General features: G+C 45.2%; 1 protein-coding gene and 1 pseudogene across 2 annotated transcripts in view; one reads left to right on the top strand and one right to left on the bottom strand.

Moving 5' to 3' along the window:
• The window catches only part of LOC309550237 (uncharacterized protein), a gene marked incomplete at its 5' end in the record, with an annotated part of 156,646 nt that overhangs the window by 41,867 nt on the left and 91,457 nt on the right, over positions 1-23,322 (top strand). The window lies entirely within an intron of this gene.
• LOC309548782 lies at positions 1,627-22,808 on the bottom strand (annotated as a pseudogene). Its single transcript has 2 exons — positions 22,245-22,808; positions 1,627-2,711 (listed from the first exon to the last, which is right to left on the bottom strand). The product of its transcript is annotated as an uncharacterized misc_RNA (transcript).

The following is a 23,322-nucleotide window of genomic DNA, read 5'->3' as shown; positions in this document are numbered from 1 at the left end:
TGTATGGAAAATAACTCATGGCCAGGACACAATGTTTTATGGCTTCTTCAAATATATTCTCTTTTCAAGACCAGAGAATATAGTCGTTATCTCCTGGGTTAGTCAACAACGGCTTACCACTTTTTAACAACAAACAATGGAAACTACAAACCGGAGTCTTTTATTGAGTTTCTAGTGAAGGCCATAAATTGAACTTTGTCTCTGGGGTCATTCAGTTCATAATTCTTCACATGTAATATGAAAAATATGCCCATTTCTTACCATAGTTCTGACAACCCCCTACCCTGATCATTGGTATTTTTAGATATTTATTGCTGGCTGGACTATATATAATCTCTGTGCGCCAATATCTCCCTTCTCCATTATCAGATACACAGGATCTCCATCTTCCCTACTAACAGAACGGCGATCTACCTTGTTTATATTGGCAGACAACTGTTCTGCCTCTCTCTGGAACGATTGCCGGGTACCAACGGACACCGCATCCGCCGGACCCACTGATTGGCTCCTGCTGTGTCCAGTGGAAGATGGGCGCCAGCGGTGCGTGTGCACGCCACAAACCCAAAAATGCAGATGATGTACAGGTACGTGATTCTGTGCTGAACGGCCGCCCTACTGCAGTACATGTATGTGGGATGGTCAGAGAAAAAAGTCTCCCTGATAAAGAGACTATGACCTGGTGGATTGCATGCAGAACTCCTGGGCCCAGCTGAGGACGTTTAGGGCCTCCTGTGCCCAGCTGAGGATATTTAGGGCCTCCTGTGCCCAGCTGAGGACATTTAGGGCCTCCTGTGTCCAGCTGAGGACATTTAGGGCCTCCTGTGCCCAGCAGAGGACAATTAGTACCTCCTGTGCCCAGCTGATGACAAATAGGGCCTCCTGTGCCCAGCTGAGGACAAATAGGGGCTCCTGTGCCCAGCTGAGGACAATTAGGACTTCCTGTGCCCAGCTGAGGACATTTAGGACCTCCTGTGCCCAGCTGAGGACATTTAGGACCTCCTGTGCCCAGCTGAGGATATTTAGGGCCTCCTGTGCCCAGCTGAGGACATTTAGGGCCCTAAGATTGAAGATGTGGTGGATGTCTCCTTTTGGTTTGGGAACTGTGATAAGAGTAGAACTCCTGGAACTGTTCTGGCCCCAGACCCAGAAATGCAGATGACGTACAGGTACGTGATTCTGTCCAGAACGGCCCGCCCTGCCACAGTACATGTACGTGAACATGAAAACGGAGCCTCTAATATAAGTGTTAATTTTTTTTACGTTTGAAACGTACATAAGGAGTGAAACATTTCCCGCACTCTGAACATGAAATAGGACGCTCGCCCGTATGAACTTTCTGGTTTCTAAGAAATAAACATTTGTTTGGAAAACATTTCCCGCACTCGTAACATTAAAAAGGGCGCTCACCTGGGTGTAAGTAGGTTCTTTCTTAGTTAAACATTTCCCACACTCTGCACAAGATTAGAGAGGCTTGCCTCTATGAACTTTCGGGTGTCTAACAGGTAAACGTTTGAGCGCAAAACATTTTCCACACTCTGAACATGAATAGGGAGTCTCACCTGTGTGTATTCTCTGATGGCTAAAAAAGTTTCCTTTATTATTAAAACATTTCCCGCACTCTGAATATTAACAGGGAAGCTCTCCCCTGTGGATTCTCTGATGGCGAAGAAGGTGTCCTTTATGATTAAAAAATTTCCCACACTCTGAACATGAATAGGGACGCTCACCTGTGTGTATTCTCTGATGGCTAAGAAGGTTTCTTTTATCATTAAAACATTTTCCACACTCTGAACATGAATAGGGATGCTCATCTGTGTGTATTCTCTGATGGCTAAGAAGTTGTCCTTTACGAATAAAACATTTCCCGCACTCTAAACATAAATAGGGACGCTCACCTGTGTGTATTCTCTGATGGCTAAGAAGGTTTCTTTTATCATTAAAACATTTCCCACACTCTGAACATGAATAGGGAAGCTCCCCTGTGTGTATTCTCTGGTGCCTAAGAAGGTATCCTTTTTGACTAAAACATTTACCGCACTCTGAACATGAATAGGGACACTCACCTGTGTGTATTCTCTGATGCCTAAGAAGGTTTATTTTATCATTAAAAGTTTTCCCGCACTCTGAACATGAATATGGATGCTCACCTGTGTGTATTCTCTGATGGATAAGAAGGTGTCCTTTACGAATAAAACATTTCCCGCACTCTGAACAAGAATAGGGACGCTCACCTGTGTGTATTCTCTGATGGCTAAGAAGGTTTCTTTTATCATTAAAACATTTCCCACACTCTGAACATGAATAGGGAAGCTCACCTGTGTGTGTTCTCTGATGACTAAGAAGGTATCCTTTACGAATAAAACATTTCCCGCACTCTAAACATGAATATGGAAGCTCACCTGTATGTATTCTCTGATGGCTAAGAAGACTTCCTTTCTGAGTGAAACATTTCCCGCACTCTGAACATGAATAGGAAAGGTCACCTGTGTGTATTCTGTGATGGAGAAAAAGGGTTCTTTTCTGTTTAAAACATTTCCCACACTCTGAACATGAATAGGTGCGCTCCCCTGTGTGTATTCTCTGGTGCCTAAGAAGGTATCCTTTTTGACTAAAACATTTACCGCACTCTGAACATGAAAAGGGAAGCTCCCCTGTATGTATTCTCTGATGGCTAAGAAGGCTTCCTTTCTGTTTAAAACATTTTCCACACTCTGAACATGACAATGAATTCTCTCCTGTATGGTATGAAGAAGATTCCCGGAGATGAGATGGTTTCCCGCACCCGTCGGCACTGTCAGATATTAGAGGACTATGTGAAGTATCAGGAGATTCCAATGATCTCCTCCAATGGTGAGGTCTGTCATGTATATTATGAGGAACGGGATTTACTTCTGGAGAAGATGCCATGTCATTATCTTCTGTAGTCACATCTTCCTCCGATGTCCTTCTATTCCCACCACAGAGTCCGTCTGTCAGAAGACAAGAAAAATTACCAAGAGTTTTCCACACTCATATACACTGCTCAACACTTTATAATCAGAGTATAGCATCAAGTCAGGGAAACTCCTGGGATATTCATCTGGTCAGTCAAGTAGCAGAGGGGGTTGTTACCAACAGGTGCACTAGATGGGCAACAATGAGACGACCTCCAAAACAGGAATGGTTTTACAGGTGGAGGCCACTGACATTTTCCCTACTCATCTTTTCTGAGTGTTTTTTTTCTTTTAAATCAGAAAAAGTTTTATTATAAAGAAAGAAAAGTCCATTCCATTCGGTACACAATATTTCCGCTTTGTACAGTCATAGACACAGCGATCGTAACCTTCATATATAGTCACTCCTGCATGTTTCCATTCCCCACCTCCACTGACTCCACCCACTCCCCCAACATCTCACTGACTCCACCCACTCCCCCAACATCTCACTGACTCCACCCACTCCCCCAACATCTCACTGACTCCACTCACTCCCCCAACATCTCACTGACTCCACCCACTCCCCCAACATCTCACTGACTCCACCCACTCCCCCAACATCTCCTTGGCCTGTGCCTTATCCCGTTCCCTCCTGTTTATTCATTCCTAGGACTCAGCTTTTTTTTTTATTATTATTATTTTTATTGATTTTTAAACATAGAAGTAAAAATAACACAAAAATACAGACAAGAAACAAACAAGGCAACTAAAACAACTCCCCACCCCCCCCCCCCCCCAACCTCAGTGCAATGCTCATGTACTACAATACTATAATAGTAAAATGCAAAAGGAGAACCTCTCAGGAGAACCTCAACGCGGCAGTGTCTCCCCCATACAGACTCTCACCCAGGTCCATACCCCAACCTCCCCCACCCTCTCACCACTGCTTGTCGTCTGCTAGGCATAGACTTCATTTGTTACCTCCCTAAGTATCAGGGGACCTCAACTCACCCCTCTAAGGTGACCGTCACCTTCACCGGTGGCAGACCACAATCACCTCCGAGAAGAGTAGATGGCCTCTCAGTCTAACCCTGCCATATAACGCATCCTCTATTCAGGTATGTGGCTTTGTAAAATGGCAGCATCGTGTTCACTGGTGACTTCCAATACTCCACCGATGGCGCTTCGGTCTTCCTCCAATGTAGAAGAATAGCCTTGCCCGCATAGAACAGAGTAACCGACAATAAAATTCTTTGTGCTCCAAGAGGTGCCATCTCCTCCACCAAACCCAGCAAACACACTGTCAGCATGAAAGGTACCCTCAATGTGGTCCTAGGACTTTGAAGTGTTAATTCTTGTAGACCAAGGCCAGGGGTATCCAACCACATGTCCCACAACTTTTCAAATTCACCCGGAAATCCACATCTTTTGAAAGATGTAGCACCCTCCTAGTCAGGTGCTAGAAAGGGAGTGTAGTTTTGGTTCTGTCTGCCTATCAGAGGAGCAGCAGGTAAATTCTATATTGCACTCTGCTTATCAGGGAGAAGGATCTGTGAGTTAGGTCTGCTCAGTGTGCCCAGTGTGCGATTCATCTGGTCTAAGGGAGTGTCCCCAGCTGATCCAATGAGGAGGCACATTGGATACTGGAGGAAACCTGGCCAATGACACACAGGCTTTTGATACAGCCCCAGAGATTGGCACAGATGGGTTGTCTCGGTGCATTGTGGGGCAGGGTATAAAAAGCCACGGGCACATGAGGTAGAGGTCTTTTGGCGGGAAGAAAAGTCCCGGAAGGAGGGTGGTGGCACTGCCTCCTTTTCTGCAGCAGTGGGTGATGGTCACAGGCAGTCGGCCTGGTGAGCCAGTGGTGTGAGGCTGAACCCAGAGGTCCAGGAGAGCTGACTGGAGGAGTTGGGCACTGTGAGAATCTGGAAAAACAGTATCGCGAGTACAGAGGATCTTGCCCAGGGTTCTTGCCAGGAAGGGGACCACTCCGGAGTATGTAGTCAGTGGACGAGTGTCAGCAAGTGCATAGAAAGGGGGTACTGGTTGAGTACCCTGAAGAGAAACACAAATAGGAACACTTACCTCAGCTTCCTTTAAGTGGCAGAATGAAGTAGCGGCCTTGCCCCGTTCTCAAACTAGAAGTCCTCTGAATTGTGAATTGTTCAACAGTTGGAGTATCCCACTCATCCCTTCTCCTATCCCAATATGAAATAAAACCACAAAAACAACTACCCCTATAGACTGATCATTGACTGAGCCAAGAACAAAGATTTCTGCAAGCAGTTGCTAAAGGTAACCTAGGGGAACTCTCTTAATGTGTAAAAATCCAGCAGTCCTCTAGGGGGCAGTGCTACTTTTGGGGGCTCATCATCCGGGATATCGAAATGGTTGCTAATGGCAAAAGCCAAAATTTTTGCCTAAGAACGTTATCCTTCCTCAAGAAATGTGCTGGAGTGCTAGAGAGGAGAGTGAGGCCTGCTCTACAGAAGTTAGGGAGAGTGGGATGAAGAGTGAAGTTCAAAGTGGAGGTTGTCAGCAGCAACAGATGGACTTTTGTTGGGACTGTAATCTGCTCTCAAGAAATGTGCAGGAGAGTTAGAGAAGTAGAGTTGCATCACGCTGTACAAAAGGTCTGTGTCTGCTTAAGAGTGAATGGTGCAAGTGTGGACGGAGCAAATGACAGCCCAGGGCACGTGGATCAGTGTGCCTGGGGCCATGTGTGTGCCAGTGCTATACAGAAAAATGTTCCCGGGTGGGGCTGAGAGGGAGACATGTGTCAAGGAGCAAGATGGCGAGTGCCGGAGTGAGCCCGAGCGCGGAGGCTATCCTGCAGAGGCATCTTTGTAAAAAGTGCGGAGGCTATGTTGGCGGAGATCCTGCAGAGCAGACCGGAATGCCGATATCAACCCTGTGGGACACTGGGGTGCGATTGGTGCCCAATGGAAGACTGGCATCGTGTACCAGAGCAGGCGTGGAGCATTTGGGCCTGGTATATGCCTGAATGTTACCATGCGGATTCAAGTGTGGGGCGAGTGCGGGCGCTGAGGCAATCTGCTGCTGCGGGCAGAGAAGAGTGAAGGTCAGCCCAGGAGACTGAATGTGACATGGGAGACCGGGGTCACTCGTGCTCTGTTAGCCTCTGAATCGGGACTCTTTGTGGGCAGAGGAAGAGGAGTGCTCAGGTTGCTGATTGAACTGGGCTCAGTAACATCTGGCAGCGCTACAATGTGCCACATGAGAGAAACCTGTACTTCCGAGGCTGTGTGCATGCAGGTAGTGAGGGCCGGGGAATGGCCACCTGATGTACAGAAGACTGCAGTGGCGGACACCAGGTCTGCTCCAAAAAAGGCAAAGGGGAGTCGATGGCCTCTGGTGACCAGGGCTGTGAGTGTGAGCAGCGAGGAAGAAGCCGGGGTCATTGATGTGGGGTCTCCTAGTTTCCAGCATCGCTACGGATCCCTGGAGGAGGAGATCAATATCTGGAAATCAGAGGAAGAAACTGAGTGGGACTGGGGGACTGGGGAATGAACGGAGCAGTTCGGCCAGTCCAAGTGTTCCTGATAAGTAGACTAGAGATTCTGTGATACGTGGACAGTGTGCTAAGAATCTGGGGTTCTGTGAAGCCTACTCTAACCGGGTCCCAGATCTATCCCTGGTCTCGGGAACAAAATGAGGCCTATGCGTCTCTCATCATTAAGGAGGAGACCCTGTATTCCCCACCTGGGAGAGGCAACAGACAAACATTCCCCAGGTTCTCCAGACTACAACATCTGATACAGAGGAAGGTGGCCTTAGAATATGGATATGACTATCCTTATGCTCCAAGGGAGATCATGTTGGAGATTGAGGCCAGGAGAGAGGCTTGGTGTGACGAGGCTGTGTGGGACTTCCTTTATATCCCAAAACCCCACTGCATCCAGTCAAAGCTGGAGTTATGGAAATTCTTACAATCTGTAAAGGCTAATTGGAACTTTGGGCGGGCCATCTATATAGACAGAGTGGAGGTTCACCGCCCAGACAGATCTGGCCAGGCATGGTCCATCCGTGTAAAAGACTCAGAGGGGAAAGTTGTGCGAATCCCACATCCTGACTACTATTGCTAAGGACACAGGATGCTGAGTTTAGTGAGGCTGGCTAGCCTGAGTTTGCTTACAGAAGAAGAGGGGCCGGAGAGCCCGAATGTAAAGTGTACAGTGATGTTTCAAGTTTTATCATTGTTGCTAGGGCCCAAGCCCTATTTCCAATACCCCTTTCCCTTTCCAATATTCCCTTCTATCCTTTCAAAAGGGATTGGGAAATCTACAATTACCACTGCTAAGTGGTTCCACTAAAGAGGGCCAACCCTCCAACTTTAACGAAGAGACCCTTGCTAAAGTGGGATCTAGTGATACTATAACTGTGCTAATAGTGGATCCTTTGGGCCATCGGGCCAGGATCATGTACCACCGCAAGTTAAAAAGGACACCCTGTGGAGTAGTTAGGTCATTGGGCTGAAGAGGAGAATTCTTTGCAAAGTGACTCTTTTTACAAAGATGCCTTGTGAAGATACTATTGGGCCAACGAGCCAGTAATGGAACTTTGTTGGGTTGCTACCCAGGGAGAACGGGTAGTGGCCTGAGGTCTCTTTGGTGGGGGGTGCCCTAGTGCCAGGGGCCCTTGAAGAGACAGTTAACACTCACAAGTTTGACAGGTTGCTCAGGCTCCAGCAAATACCTTGTCCATAGGAAGACATGTATCCTCGGTGCTACAGGTGTGAGGGACACTGTGAGCATCAGTCAGATGGACTCCACATGTCTTCGAGAACTTGTGGGCGTGGCTGAAATGGAAGAAGAGTCAGTGCCCGGGTGCTAAAGGGACTGTGTCTGTTTCAGTCACTCATTGTGGCTACAAGGTAGATAGTTAGCTTGACAGGGTTTGGTTGTCACCTGTACAGGAGTGGAGCTGAACGCCTAGTCAAGCCTACTGGAAGTGATATCTGCCAGGATGTGTAGCTAGGGATCTTGGGTGAGAAGGTCGCCTCTGAGGAGAGGGCATTCTCACTACATTAGGTAGAATGTTGTTAATATGCAAATGTTGGAAGTGCTAACCTTTAATTCTTCCTTTGCAGGCTTGCACGGGATGTCTGGGTCTGGCAAGGCCCTCCATTTGTGAAAAGTGAATATTATAGTTAGCTAGTTAGTCAGGTTGACATGTTACCCACTCAAGCAGAGTTTTGTTGATGGGGGGTGCATTAAGTTGTTTTGTGAATATTTGTACAGCATATCTATATTTTTCTACATAATTTATTATATGTACATTTGTTATTTCCCTTTTCCAGGTTTGTGGGATACTCCGTTTATTTTTGTAGGAAAATTTTGTAGGGGGGAGGCTGCCCCAGAGCCAATGAGGACATGGCTTGTTTGGTGGGGGGGGGGGTGGATGTAGCACCCTCCTAGTCAGGTGCTAGAGATTGAGTATAGTTTTGGCTCTGTCTGCCTATCAGAGGAGCAGCAGGTAAATTCTATATTGCACTCTGCTTATCAGGGAGCAGGATCTGGGAGTTAGGTCTGCTCAGTGTGTGATTCATCTGGTCTAAGGAAGTGTCCCCAGCTGATCCAATGGGGAGGCACATTGGATGCTGGAGGAAACCTGGCCAATAACACACAGGCTTTTGATACAGCCCCAAGGATTGGCACAGATGGGTTGTCTCTGTGAATTGTGGGGCAGGGTATAAAAAGCCAGGGGCACATGAGGTAGAGGTCTTTTGGCGGGAAGCAAATTCCCAGAAGGGGGGTGGCGGCTGCCTCCTCTTCTGCAGCAGTTGGTGATGGTCACAGGCAGTTGGCTTGATGAACCAGTGGAGAGGAGCTGAACCCAGAGGTCCAGGAGAGCTGACTGGAGGAGTTAGGGCACTGCGAGAATCTGGAAAAACTGTATCGTGAGTACAGAGGATCTTGTCCAGGGGTCTGCCCAGGAAGGGGACCACTCCGGAGTTTATAGTCAGTGGACGGGTGTCAGCTAGTACAGAGAAAGGGGGTACTGGGGGAGTACCCTGAAGAGAAACACAAATAGGAACACTTACCTCAGCTTCATTCAAGTGGCAGGATGAAGTGGCTGCCTTGCCGCATTCTCAAGCTAGAAGTCTTCTGAATTATGAATTGTTCAACAGTTGGAGTATTTATCCCACTCATTCCTTCTCCCATCCCAATATAAGATAAAACCACAAAAACAACTACCCCTAGACTGATCATTGACTGAGCCAAGAACATAAAGTGTTAAGATTTCTGCAAGTTCTGCAAGCAGTTGCTATGGGTAACCCAAGGGAATCCTTAAAGTGTGAAAATTCAGCAGTCCTCTAGGGGGCAGTGCTACACCTTATATACCATTCATCATTTATTCAAGAAGGCTGCCGGGCCGGGGGGGGGGGAGGAATCGGGGGCCTGTCCCTTGGCACTTTCCAACCACAACCCCACATAGGCACACGCTCATTCATCCGGCTCCTTGCTGGTGAGTGTCTTAGCATTTTTTTGCCATCTCTTAGTAAATTGAGGCCTCTCTCTGTGGGATTTCCCCCCTTCTCTTTCACTCTCTCATATTCTTTGCTTGTCTGACTTTCCTTTCTTCCTCTCTCATACCATCTTTGCCTCCCCTCTTTTTATCTCCATTCTCTTCATACCCCCCCCCCGCCCCCTACTACTTAGGGCAACACCATGCTAAACTGGATCTCCCAGATCTACTCTGCCCCTGTCGCCCAGGTTAAGGTGAACGGTATCTTATCGGACTACTTTACAATTACGAGTGGGACAAGACAGGGGGACCCTTACTCTTCGCATTATCACTAGAAACCTTTTTATGTAGAATACGCTTCCACCAGGATATCTCAGGCATGACCTAGCAGAAAATATCAGCATATCCAGACGACATGTTATTTTCCCTCATAAATCCCATAATCTCTCTACCGAATCTTCTTCACGAGTTTGAGGTATATGGCACTCTGTCCAATCTAAATATCAACTTTACTAAATCTGAAGCTATGGGAGTAGGCTTATCAAACCCCCTCCTCCACCAACTGCGATTTCATTTTAGGCTAAAATGGACGAACTCAGCGCTGAAATACCTGGGCACTCTCATACCACCCAAATTTTCACCCATCTTCACACTCAACTTTCTCCCCCTCCTAAACAAAGTCCACATTCTATAAGATAAATTGAATTATGGCCTCCATTCATGGTTTGGAAGATGCAACATTATTAAAATGTGCATACTCCCTAAGTTCCTATACCTCTTTCAAGCACTTCCGATATTCATCCCTTCACATTACTTTAAACAAGATGACACCCTACTAGTGGATTTTATCTGGGCACATAAGCGACCTAGGCTATGTAGGAGACTGCTCTTGCTTAAACGACTAGGTGGACTGGCAGTGCTGGACTTATGCAAGTACTATCAGGCTAGACGATTGGGGAGACTCAGACTGATGTCGTCATGGTGAAGCGAAGCTTTGGCCCAGACTAGAACAGGCCCAATGTGACATACCCCTCCATAGAGCTCCATCGTGCCACCATTCACTACCAGACTCCATAAGACGCCATCCCCTCATAGGTCACACGATAAGAACCTGCTCTAAATTATTCACACAACTTTCACTTTCCCCGACGCACTCGCCACTGACACCCATACTGGGGAATCCCCAGTTTACCCCGGGCTACCAAGATAAAACATTCAGGACCTTGATGGAGTCAGGCTATTTCCAAGCCTCCCATTTTTCAACATCATCTAGTTGGCCTGCACTCAAAGACCTCATGGACTTCTCGGGACCCTACTGTCTAGATTTCTGGAGGGCATTGCAACTCCATAATTTCTTAAACTCATTGCCACCTCCCAGTGAACGCAACACACAACTTACACCCTTCGAAGAACATTGCTCTCAAGACGGAAAACTGACACAGATATTATCCACGACCTATGCATTACTGATCACACCCCAGGGGACTTACCAACCCCCATTCTTAGCTAAGAGGGAACAGGATTTAGACTGTAACTTTAATCCAGACCAACAAAATCACATCATTCCGTTTACATTTACATCATCCATCTGCATGTAAATACAAGAAACCAACTTCAAACTCCTAACAAGGTGGTACCACACGCCGTCAAGGTTGAGCAGATTCTTCCCCACACTCACTGATCAGTGCTGGAGATGCCAGGAAGGGCCGGGGGACACTCCTACATGATTTTTATTCATGTCCTAAACTAGCGGAGTTCTGGAAGACAGTACGTGAAATGTCTCAGAGGTTTATAAACCGACCGCTCCCCAATGACCCTGCTCTCTTCCTTCTCCATGCTTCTAACATCCCGGCCCAGACCTATAAATGTTCTGTCATTCGTCACCTTCTAAATGCTTCTAAAATGTGCATCCCTCTTAAATGGAAAAACCCACAGGCCCTGACTGTTGGCATGTGGCTCAAAAAGGTCGAAGAAATGAATAGAATGGAAAACCTTGTTCTCTCGACACGTCCCCAACACAAAGGATATACCAAAACCTGGGGTCAATGGAATATATTTGTCCTCTCTGATGAAGGCTGCTCTTTAATTTAGGGTGGCAATACTAAAGAGACCTCATGTTGAGTTTAAGGGAGCTCTAAAATATTGGTGGAAAGTATTGCTGATGTAGAGCCATAGCTTTACCAATGTTAACCCTCCTACCCCCCCCCCCCCACACTTCCACACCTCCTTCTTCCCTTTCCCCCCTTATCCCACCTACTTATCCTCTTCTGCCTCTCTCTAGGTTTCTTTTACTTCCCTCTCTCTTTCCACTACTTATTCGCTTTACTTCTTCCTTCTTCTTCTATACGTTATGCGAAACTGGAACAGACAACTCCGGGTACTTTCTAGTCCTGCATATCTCCTCCCATTAGAGGAATTGTAGAACACCTCTTATTCTACAACCAATGTAGATCTCAAACGTATGACTGAATTGTCTTCAATGTTGTAATACACTGTCTCAGCATATGTTCTATAAGGAATGTTACTGTTTATTATGCCTGGAAGTTGTCTTTTATATAAATAAAAGAATTGAGAAAAAAAAAAAAAGAGATCTGACATGGATCAATGATACAACCTTACCCAACCAAACATCACTAAGTAATAATGCGATTGAAATGATGATAATTTTATTGTTTGGAACATGACCTTATATTGAGGATTGGAGATGGACCTTTCATATGGTGTACAGTGTCTCCTCATCATTTGTTTGGAACAAGACGTTAGACTCAGGCATGGGGCAGAAGACCCAAAACTCATAACCTAGGTGCCTATATCATGCACATTTTATTTGCCAGCCGAATCCCAGAATCTCCATAAATCCAGTCTAGAGACATAAATTGTGTCTGCAGCACAGAGAAGGAAGATTATCTGAGAGAAATACAGGAATACAGGATGGGGAACACAGCTCAGGAAAGTGACCAGGGGATTACAGGCTGATATCACCCAGTCCCCGCCCTACTCTGGACCAATCAGTGAGCAGTATGGGTGGAGGAATGTTTTTAGTGTTAATGACCCACCTGTGCTGATCTCTGTAGGAGTGTCCTCCTCTATAAATGTCCCCGTTATTCCATTCTCCTCCATAGACTGCTGATCATCCCTCACATACCTCTCTTCTTCTTCTGCTTTAACCTCAAATTCTATATCAATTGGATCTCCACTCTAAATCAAGAAAATGAAAGAATATAATCTGTAAAATATAAGCCTTATTATTGTGACATCACATAAAAATCCACACATTGTCTCCATGAGTCTGTGTTTTATAATCTCTGTCTCACCAACCTTGTAACAGTGAGGGATGGTGTGACCTTCCTGTGTGGAATCCCGGGAATACAGAGGACGGGGACATCTCTCTGGTGGGTTCCTGGTATTAGGTGGCTCCATCATATCCTTGTGTCCTTCTGAAAACTCCTCCATCACTCCATACTCCTCATCTTCCTCTTTATACTCTTCTTTAACATCAATATTATCATCCCCGAGGATTCCACTCTGAATATATAATAAAACACCCATTGTAACAAATATACTGTGTATAAATCAGAACTACCAATCATTGTCACTCATCTACCTGATGATGGTGAGGGATGGTGTGACCTTCCTGTGTGGAATCCCGGGAATACAGAGGACGGGGACATCTCTCTGGTGGGTTTCTGTAGCTGGATGACTCCTCCATGGTGTCCTGGTACAGATTTTTGTGTTCTTTTAGAAACTCTGAGTCCTTCATCACCCCATCCCCATCATCCTCCTCTTTTATCTCTTCTTTAACCTCAACTTTAGAATCTCTCAGGTTTGCACTCTGAATATATAATAAAAATGACATCAATGGTAACAATGCAGATAATGTACAGATCCTAATGATACTATCAGTGATTGTTCCTCATCTACCTGATGATGGTGAGGGATGGTGTGATCTTCCTGTGTGGAATCCCGGGAATACAGAGGACGGGGACATCTCTCTGGTGGGTTCCCATTACTGGATCCATCTGTAGGAAACACACACACTGACTGAATACATTGTTTCTATGTGTTTATCAGATGATGGGGGATCTAGGTGGACCCCCCGTACTGCTCTCTCCTTTACAATAAAGTCTCCTCTTACCCGGTGATGTGAGGGGCGACTGATTCTCCATCATGACGTCCTTGTAGAGACCCTTGTGTCCTTCTAAATACTCCCACTCCTCCATGGAGAAATAGACAGGAACCTGACACACACAATGATACAGTCACCATCCAGACACATCCCTTGTCTGTTACTGGATAATGTCCCAGAATTCCCAGCACCGCTCACCTCTCCTCGATTATCTCTCTGGTGACTTCTAGAATCTTCTTTGTATTTCTCTATTCAATCAGGGAGGGAGGTGGAGGCAATGTGATGGTCATATGATCTCCAGACTTCACAGGAGGAAAACTCTAGATCTGAACACAAATAGTAAAATCAAATGAAATTCCCAGAATCCTCCTCACCTCACCATTCAGGTTTCCATTTGATTAAAGCCCCACCTCAGACTGAGGTATAATTTACCCACACAGGACCCCCACACTACGCAGAGTAAAAGCTTGTTGAGGAGCTGTGAGGTCAGTGTGATGTCATAGGACATATAGACTCTGGATGGAGGGACATTTAGATGGGGAGATTTGAGGGGCCCTCTATATGAGGATCCTGTGCAAACCAAATCATTGTTCCCGGGTGCCTCCCACTTCTCCTAAAATGAAGAGTGAACTTTGAACTTTACCATACAGAAATCTGTCAGGAATGTGTGAAAGTAAGCTCTCATGTGAGCAGGTGACGTGCAGAGGAACGGAGTGTAAATAGCAGACAATTTCATCCAGAGCTCCTAATGGTGGGGATGGATTTTGCTGCATGCTGGTGCCAACTTTCCACCCCCCAGGGTCACTGCAGGTGTGGAGAAAAGCTGTGTAAGAGGATATGGAGGAGAGATGAGGAGGAGATCCAGGAATCAGGATAAAGGTCAGGACAAGCAACAGACGAGCGCATCCAAGAGATGAAGTCGGGGTCACTACACAGAAAATCAATCCAAGGAAACAACAGGCAGGACGAGGAATAGCAAGAAGGAGCTCAGAGACAAATGAGAATATTGCTCAGCCAATGGGAGATTATCTCAGCATGACTTACATAATGAAGGAGATGAGGGGGAGGGGAGGTGACCATAGATACATGGAAATTCAGCTGGTTCAGCAGGAATCGGTCACATTTCCATCCATGCGTGGTTAGCTTTGGAAGCAAGATACATTAATCATCAACTGATCCCCTTGAAGGGGTTAATCTACTTATTACCTCTGCCGCCAGATCCTGCAGTGTCTCCCTCTACGTTCTATGGAACGTCCTCTGTACCTGACATCACTTCCTGTCTGTACTGACATCACTTCCTGTCTGTATTCCATAGAGACTTCCTGTCTGGGTAGAAGTGAGATCACCATCTTGTGGAGCTCAGAGGAACTGCTGCCCTGAGAAACATCGGGTAGTGTATAGTGATGGGAAGTTCGACTCTTTGAAGTGAATCGGTTCATTTCGAGTCACTCACTGAAATGAACCGATTCATGAATCGAATCTTCAGTTCATTTGCTGAGTCTGCTGACAAGCAAGTGAACCGGAGCTCTGACTCAACCCGAAGTAAGCTTCAGTTCACTTGCTTGTCTGCAGACTCAGCAAATGAACTGAAGAATCGATACAACAACCAAGCAGTGTATACCATAACATAGAATGAACCCACAGAGCTGACATTCTAATAAAGCCATTCTAATAATATTGCAGTCATTAAAAATATTTGATATTGTTTTATTAAACATTGTTTTTTTATTTTAAATCCTGTTTAGTTTTTAGAAACATTTACAAAGGGTTAACTAATTAACCCTTTGTCTGTCCCCGCTGCCTGATTTAGCACTGCTGCTGCATGATTGCTTTGGTGTATTGTTGTTCTGGTGGTGATTTTAGTGTTCCTGCTCAAACGATTCTTTTAGCATGATCGGTTCTTCTAACCGAGTCTTTGACTCAGTAACTGGTCTGGACTGGTATGGGGAACTGTGATTGGCTTCTTTCCACTTTGCAGCATGTAAATGTGCTAGGAGATTCTGATTGGTTGCAGGGCGGGGCAGATTACTGAGCCTGCGTCTTCTATTCAGTGACTCACAAATTAACTGTTTTCCTACCGAGTCGTTCACTGAGAGGAACCGACTCATCCAGTTCACTGAAAAGAATCGATTCAAAAGAACAATTCGTTCATGAACTGGACATCACTAGTAGTGTGAACACGGCCTTGTGCTGTGTGTGTATGTACTTTATATCCTTCCCCTTTCTCTCCTCCCTGAGTGTGTATGAAAAGCGGAGCTCCTGCTGGAACAGCGGTCGGAGGAGGAAGCCGAGTCTAGGAAGGAGACTGACAGAAAGCGCAGCAGACTTGCAGGAGTGAGCGAGGAGGATCCAGTTCCTTTGCCATCGGAGGTGAGGAGAGTGTGAAGGATGTTTGTGACTCTGGTAGCTGAAAAGCTGGGAGTCATATTGCTCTGGTGAGTGGGGAAGCACTACTAAGGGGGCGCCCTCACCATCACATGTGGAAGAAGGCGTGGCTACACTACAGCTGCCACAGTTTGGAGCACGGAGCACTTTCACACCTTATCAACTTTTTATTATGTTGTGAACTTTATTGGAGCAACAGAACTTCGTTGAAGTAGATGCAAAGTGGAAGCAGTGGACTTGCAGAGAACACTATATTGAGCAAAAAATATTGTATGTTTACATGAATCTGCACAGGTTTTTACTTTATAGAAAATATTATAATATAATGAAGTAGGTGTAAAGTGGAAGCAGTGGGTCTGCAGGGAACAGCATCTTGAGCACAAAGCACTTTATGTTGTATATGAATTTGCACATGGATCAGTTTACTTAATTTATTGATAAACACCATAAGATGAATGACGTAGGTGTAAATCTAGACCTAGGGAACACAAGGGAGGTGGAGTGTGGAATCCTCCTATCCTCACAGAGCACCTTCCAGGTTCTTCCATCTCCTCCCTCTCATCATTTGAAGCTCACTGTATACGTCTATTATCTCCAATTTACTCTAGAATTGCTGTGATCTATCGGCCCGCTGGACCGGTATTACCTTTCCTTGATGACTTCTCTGCCTGGCTGCCCTACTTTCTCTCTTCTGAAATCCCCACAATCATTCTCAGCGACTTCAACATCCCTGTTACTACGAACACTTCTGCTACTTCCAAACTTCTCAGTCTAACCTCCTCATTTGGCCTGAAGAAATGGATACACAATGGATAGAGGCTTCTACTCACTCTGGTGACAACACCCTCAGCCTTGTATTCTCCCACCGATGCACTCCATGCATCCTCTCCAACAATCCTCTCCCTCCCTCTAAACACCACTAGGGATGGGCATCAGAGTTGCTTTTTCCAACCGTTGGAAAACGCAACTCTGATGTGGGGAGACACATGAACAGCAGTGGCAGAACTGCATGGAATGAATGAACGTCCTGCAATGATCAAGATGGGACCCGCTTATCCGTGAGGATTCTTTGGAACCCGGCTCATCAGTCACAGAGTGGACCCCACATACCCACTTGGAATCCTATCCACCCTCTAAACATTGATTTGTGATTCTAAGGTGGAAAGAAAGGGTGAGTGCTACATCTAGTGGACACTTCAGGTACAGGCACCTGTGTTCCACTATACTCACCTCTATTTAATTTCACCCATCACGGACACCAGTTCCAGCAGTTCCGTGTAGAGGGGAATCTGCCCCCTTTTTTCACCATATTGTTTTCTCACCATAATTTATTTATATTGTCACTGGTTTCTCATTTATACCACCACTTAAGGTTATTAGATCCTGGTGCACATTTCAGAGATATATATTTTTTTGCACTTCACAATAAATTATTAATTTTACACTTTGTGGTATCAGTTTTTATACCTTTTTATATCCTTTTATAGCACTTTAGGCACTTCTCAAGGCTTACATTTTTTAGCCCAAATCCTGTCTCTGCCATTTTGTACATTGCACCTTCATTTCATCTGGCACTAATTTACTATTTATTGATTCACATTTTATATGGTTTTAATAAGATCACCTTGTAGGATCTTGGTTATTACATATATCAAGTACAGTCAATAGGTTGTTAAGAAGCGGGAAGCTGGCCGCTGCGTCCTTAACAACGAATGAGTCATGAGCTGTCAGTGGGCTTCCCCGCTGACAGCAGAATGTAAAAAAAAAAAATTGCCGGCAAGAAAAAAAAATCGGGGAAAAGTGGACGTGGAGTCCCCCAAAATCCATACTAGGCTCCTGACATGAATTTTAAGGGGAAATCCATGCCAAAATTTTAAAAACAAAGGGCACGAGGTCCCCCCAAAATCTATACCTGACCCTTATCCAAGCATGCAGCCTGGCAGGCCAGGAAAGAGGGGGACAAGCGAGTGCCCCCCTTAATCATACCAGGCCACATGCCCTCAACATGGGGGGTGTGCCCCCAAAGCACCTTGTCCTTATGTTGATGGGGACAAGGGCCTCTTCCCCACAACCTTGGCCTGTGGTTATGGGGGTCTGGCAGCAGGGGGCTTATCAGAACCAAGGAGCCCCTTTTAACAAGGGGGCCCCCAGATCCCGCCCCCTATGTGAATGAATGTAGATCCATCATCATTCACAACGCCCACTTCACCTCTGGACCCCCCCCCAAAAAAAAAACACTCCACCCTCAAGGAATGGCAGTCTGACAGTTCTTAAAAAGGTAAGGAGCAGGGCCACCTGGTGACATCATCTGGTGGCCTGCCCCCTTGTGATGTAACTGACTGGTACATGCTGGATCGGTGACATCATAAGGGGCAAACTGTCACCCAGCGGAGCAGGCATTCGACAGTCTTCCTCTTGGGTGGAGGTTTTTTTTTTCTTTTTTTGGGTCGGCGTCGCAGCGGTCGTTGTGATTGATGATGGATCTACATCAGGGGACATTGTTTATTTTTTTTAATAAAGGAACTGTAAAAAAAACTGGCTCATGTCTTTATTTTTTACACATTTTTTGGTAAATGAGGGCCAGGATCTGGGGGCCCTTTTTTCAAGGGGGCTTCCAGATTCTGATAAGCCCCCTGCAGACCCCCCTGCCCCAAAGCACCCCCCCCATGTTGAGGGCATGTGGCCTGGTATGGTTTGAGGGGCATTTGCTTGTCCTCCCCCCTGTCCTGGCCTGCTAGGCTGTGTGCTTGGATAAGGGTCTGGTGTGGATTTTGGGGGTAAGATACGCCATTTTTAAAAAAAAAACTGGTGTGGGGTTTCCCCTCAAAATCTATACCAGACCCTTATCCATGCATGCAGCCTTTTTTGGGCCTGGTATGGATGGGGCCTGATATAGGCGGTGGGGACCCCACACCATTTTTTTTTTTTGCCAACAATTATTTCTTTTACATTCAGCTGTCCTGAATTTATAAATGTTAGTTTTGCTGCAGCAGGTTCTATACACGGTACAGATGCGCCACTTTATAGGCAGACTAAGGTGACCATCCAGGCACTATATTTAAAGGAATTTTCTCTTTTGTTCATTTTAAGCATTAATTAAAATCACTGCTCTATTAAAAATGATATTTTGTAAAAAAAAAATTGCAAACATGAAAAAATAATATTACAAAAAGAAAAACACGCACACAGAAATTTCGGGTGTTCGGCAAACACCAAAACTGACGATGTTCAAGCTAAACTTATGCCTGGCCCCAACCATTTGCCCGTTCCTACTCCCTGGTTATCTCTCGCCTCGACTACTGCAACTCCCTCCTCATTGGCTTACCTTTACATAGGCTCCTCCCTCCTTCAGTCCCTCATGAATGCTCCTGCCAGACTTCTGCACCTTACAAACCGCTCAGCATCTGCTACCCCTCTCTGCCAATCCCTCTATTGGCTGCCACTTACCCAACAAATTCAATTCACAATACTAACGGTAACTTACAAAGCCACCCACAACTCGGTCCCAGCTACACCACTAACCTGGTCTCAATGTGCCAACCAAATCATCTTTGATCCTCCCAATATCTTCTGCTTTCTAGTTCCCTTGTCACCACCTCCAGGACTCCTCCCGAGTCTCTCCTATCCTGTGGAACTCCCTACCCCAATCTGTCTGACTATCTCTTACTCTATCCACCTTTAGGTGTTCCTTGAAAACTCATCTCTTTAGAGAAGCCTATTCTGCCCCCACCTAACAACTACTTTTATTTTCTCCATCAGCCCAACCCCCTCAGTTATTACCTTTTGTATCACTTGACCTTCCCTCCTAGATTGTAAGCTCTAAAGAGCAGGACCCTCCGATTCCGCCTGTATTGAATTTTATTATAATTGTACTGTTTGCCCTAACATTGTAGAGCCTGTGCAAACTGCAGGTGCTTTATAAATCCTGTATAATAATAATTGTATAATAATAATAATATATGACTGCCTAGTCCAGCCTCTCTCAGCCAGGGTTCCTCCAAAGGTTCCTAGGGGCTCCTTGTCACTTCCTTGGGCTGTATATGGAAGTGTCACCTACCAGCCGTTTCGGGATAAAGAAGTCTGCCATCATTGGACCACACACACAATTTTTTTCATTCAATATAGTTTTTATTCTAATTCTAATTTTAACAAGAGTGCAAAAAAAAAAAATGAATATATTGGAAAGAAAGAAATCCAATTGGTCAGGAAAATGACTTGTCTGGAATGTGGAGGCGGAGTCAGTAATAATTTGTGTACTAATTTGTGTATTATTATAACAAAGTATTGTAGAAAAGATCACACCATAGAAAATGGGGGAAAGGAGAAAATAAACCCGGATATGAAGGTGACAATTGTGTACGAATAACACCTTAACAATTACCACCATTTTATTCTCCAGGGCCTCTGCTTTCAGAAAATATATGTTTGGGTTTTTTTTCTAATCTTCAGGACCAAAATCTGCATTTTACTATGTGTGCAAAAATAATGCAAAAAAAACTGCTCTGGCAGTGAAAGGGTTAATGAGAGCTTGATGGGTTCACTCTACTGTGGTCACATTAGAGCTCCCCCTAGCTGCAGCCTGGTAATAACATTGCTAGGAGGTCTATTAATTTATCTGCTCCATACTTCCCATCTTTATATAAACGTCTCCTGACATTTAGGGGTAAATATTAGAACATTTACATAGCAATTCTCTCAGTGACAATGCATGTACATTCCTTCTGTGTGATTGGGGAAACAATTAATGTTATTAGGGGATTTGCTGAGCTGGTTGAATATTTTCCATTGATTTAAAATGGAAAATGTTGCATTTGGACACTAGATGGTGCTAATTGCTATGATACTGAGCACCATCTAAAGGCCAAATGTGGTAGTTTTTAGTTGTATATCAATGGTTGGTTTAATCCTCTGTTTTATCTATGACCTTCATTTTCTTCTGTACTCATAAATGCATGAGTATGATCTCAGGTATTTGTATGAATCCCCCCTGACATAGTAAACTAAGGGGTCTATGTAAAAAACATGTTGGGTGAATGTGACAAGCATGTGTCCAGCTGTATTTCAATAAACACAGTGATTTCCGATAATCATCAGCTCCAACTAGTGGCCATAATGAGGTATTAGTTCCAAAATACCTCAGTCAGGAAAAATAGTTCAGTACCGCATTATGGCCACTAGATGGACCCAATGATCATAGGAAATCACTGAATGAAATAAAATAAGACCAACATGGATGAATGAATGCGTGTCATATTTGTTCATCTATTTTATAAAAACTAAACATGTAAGTGAAGTGGTAACTATTGAGCCAATAACTTCAAACCACACATAATATCTCCCTTCAAAGGGAAAACAGAAATTATTTACAGAAAATCAAACAGTATAAAAATTTTCCTACCAATAACCTCCACCCAGACAAGATGTGTAGAAATATAAAGACAAGCGGTGTTACCTCTCATGCCGCACTCCGCCAAGCCACCCAAACCCACACAGGAGCAAAGGAAAGAAGTTCTCACCTAGTTTATCTCCGAGTTCTCCTTCCCTCCTGTTGGGGGATGGGAGAAGGATGGACTGAAGACAGAGAGACACACTTCGGGGTCACCACTGGTAAGTAGAGCCTTGAAATGAAGGACATCAACTTCAGAATTTCTGTCTTGTCTGTGTAAAGTTTACTGATAAAGATATATGGGATCTCACAGCTTCTAGCTCTGTAACCCGCTATATCATTATCAGTAACCGTCACACAGACAAGACATTCTGAAGGTGATTCCTTAATTTCACGGCTCTACTTACCACTCTACACCCCAAAATTTACTCAGCCAATAAAAAGCCAACACGGTACAACACTTCATCCATGTCTCTGGTCATCTCTCATCTCCTTATCAACTGTTTCTTACATGATGAAGATCAGCGATGGAGTATATCTGAGGTGTATATCAGGGTGTGCTTCTTCCCCACATGTCCAGCAACATTCATATAGAAGACATTTCCTGCACTCAAGGCACTATTACACCTCGAGGGTTGTGTGGGATCTCTGATGTACAGGAAGACAGGACTTCAGGGACAATTCCCTCACTCAGGACAGGAAAACGGCTTCTCCCCTGTGTGAGATCTATGATGTGTGTTAAGACTTGACTTGTTTGAAAAACATTTCCCGCACCCAGGACAGGAATATGGCTTCTGCCCTGTGTGAGATATTTTATGTTTGGAAAGATGGGAATTCTGTGAAAAACATTTTCCGCACTCAGGTCAAGAAAGTGGCTTCTCCCCCGCGTGAGTTCTCTGATGTGTGTAAAGATTGGACTTCTGTGAAAAACATTTCCCACACTCAGGACAGGAATACGGCTTCTCCCCCGTGTGAGACCTCTGATGCATGTTAAGATTAGTCTTCTGTGAAAAACATTTCCCGCACTCAGGACAGGAAAACGGCTTCTCCCCTGTGTGAGATCTCTGATGTGTGTTTAGATGGGATCTCACTGAAAAACATTTCCTGCAGTCAGGACAGGAAAATGGCTTCTCCCCCTTGTGAGATCTCTGATGTTTGTAAAGATTGGACTTCACTGAAAAACATTTCCCACACTCAGGACAGGAATGTGGCTTCTCTCCCGTGTGGGATCTCTGATGTGTGTGAAGATGAGACTTCCGTGAAAAACATTTTCTGCACTCAGGACAGGAATACGGCTTCTCCCCCGTGTGAGATCTCTGATGTATGTAAAGATCATACTTCTGTGAAAAAGATTTCCCGCACTCAGGACAGGAAAATGGCTTCTCCCCTGTGTGAGATCTTTTATGCACATTAAGACCATATTTAGAACGGAAACATTTCCCGCACTCAGGACAGGAATATGGCTTCTCTACCATGTGAGATCTTTTATGCTCATTAAGACGGGATTTAATACAGAAACACTTCCTACACTCAGTACAGGAAAACCTCTTATCTGTTGTAAGGACGGCACCGTCCCTCACAGTCTGAGGTTCCTCAGGATAAGAGGAATACGATGGTCCGGCACTGTCCCTCACAGTCTGAGGTTCCTCAGGATAAGAGGAATACGATGGTCCATCTACACTGTGTGGTGCCGGGTGGACATTTGAGGTAGCCGGGTTTTCTCCTGGACTATACTGTGTGATGTCCTCATCTTCTACTTTACAGTCTGGAGACAAAGTGAGACAATCCTCTGAGGTTTTCCTCATCTCCCGTCCATCTACTAAAATAGAAATACAAAGATTATTACTAGACATCAGCAGATTGGTTCCCCTAAACCAGGACTCCGCCCACATCAGGCAGCTTTGTCGCTGAGGATCTTACAATTCCCCCCTCAAGGTAACTAGTAAATGGTAGAGGGTGACTAGGTGTCCCAGGAGCCACACATCAAATCAGGACCTGCTGTATGATAGTAAATGGCA

The sequence above is a fragment of the Pelophylax lessonae genome, assembly GCF_965119305.1.
Source record: "Pelophylax lessonae genome assembly, chromosome: 3".
NCBI classification, from domain to species: domain Eukaryota; kingdom Metazoa; phylum Chordata; class Amphibia; order Anura; family Ranidae; genus Pelophylax; species Pelophylax lessonae.
Note: the sequence above shows the minus strand (reverse complement) of the source record. Positions and strands in the feature narration are given on the sequence as shown.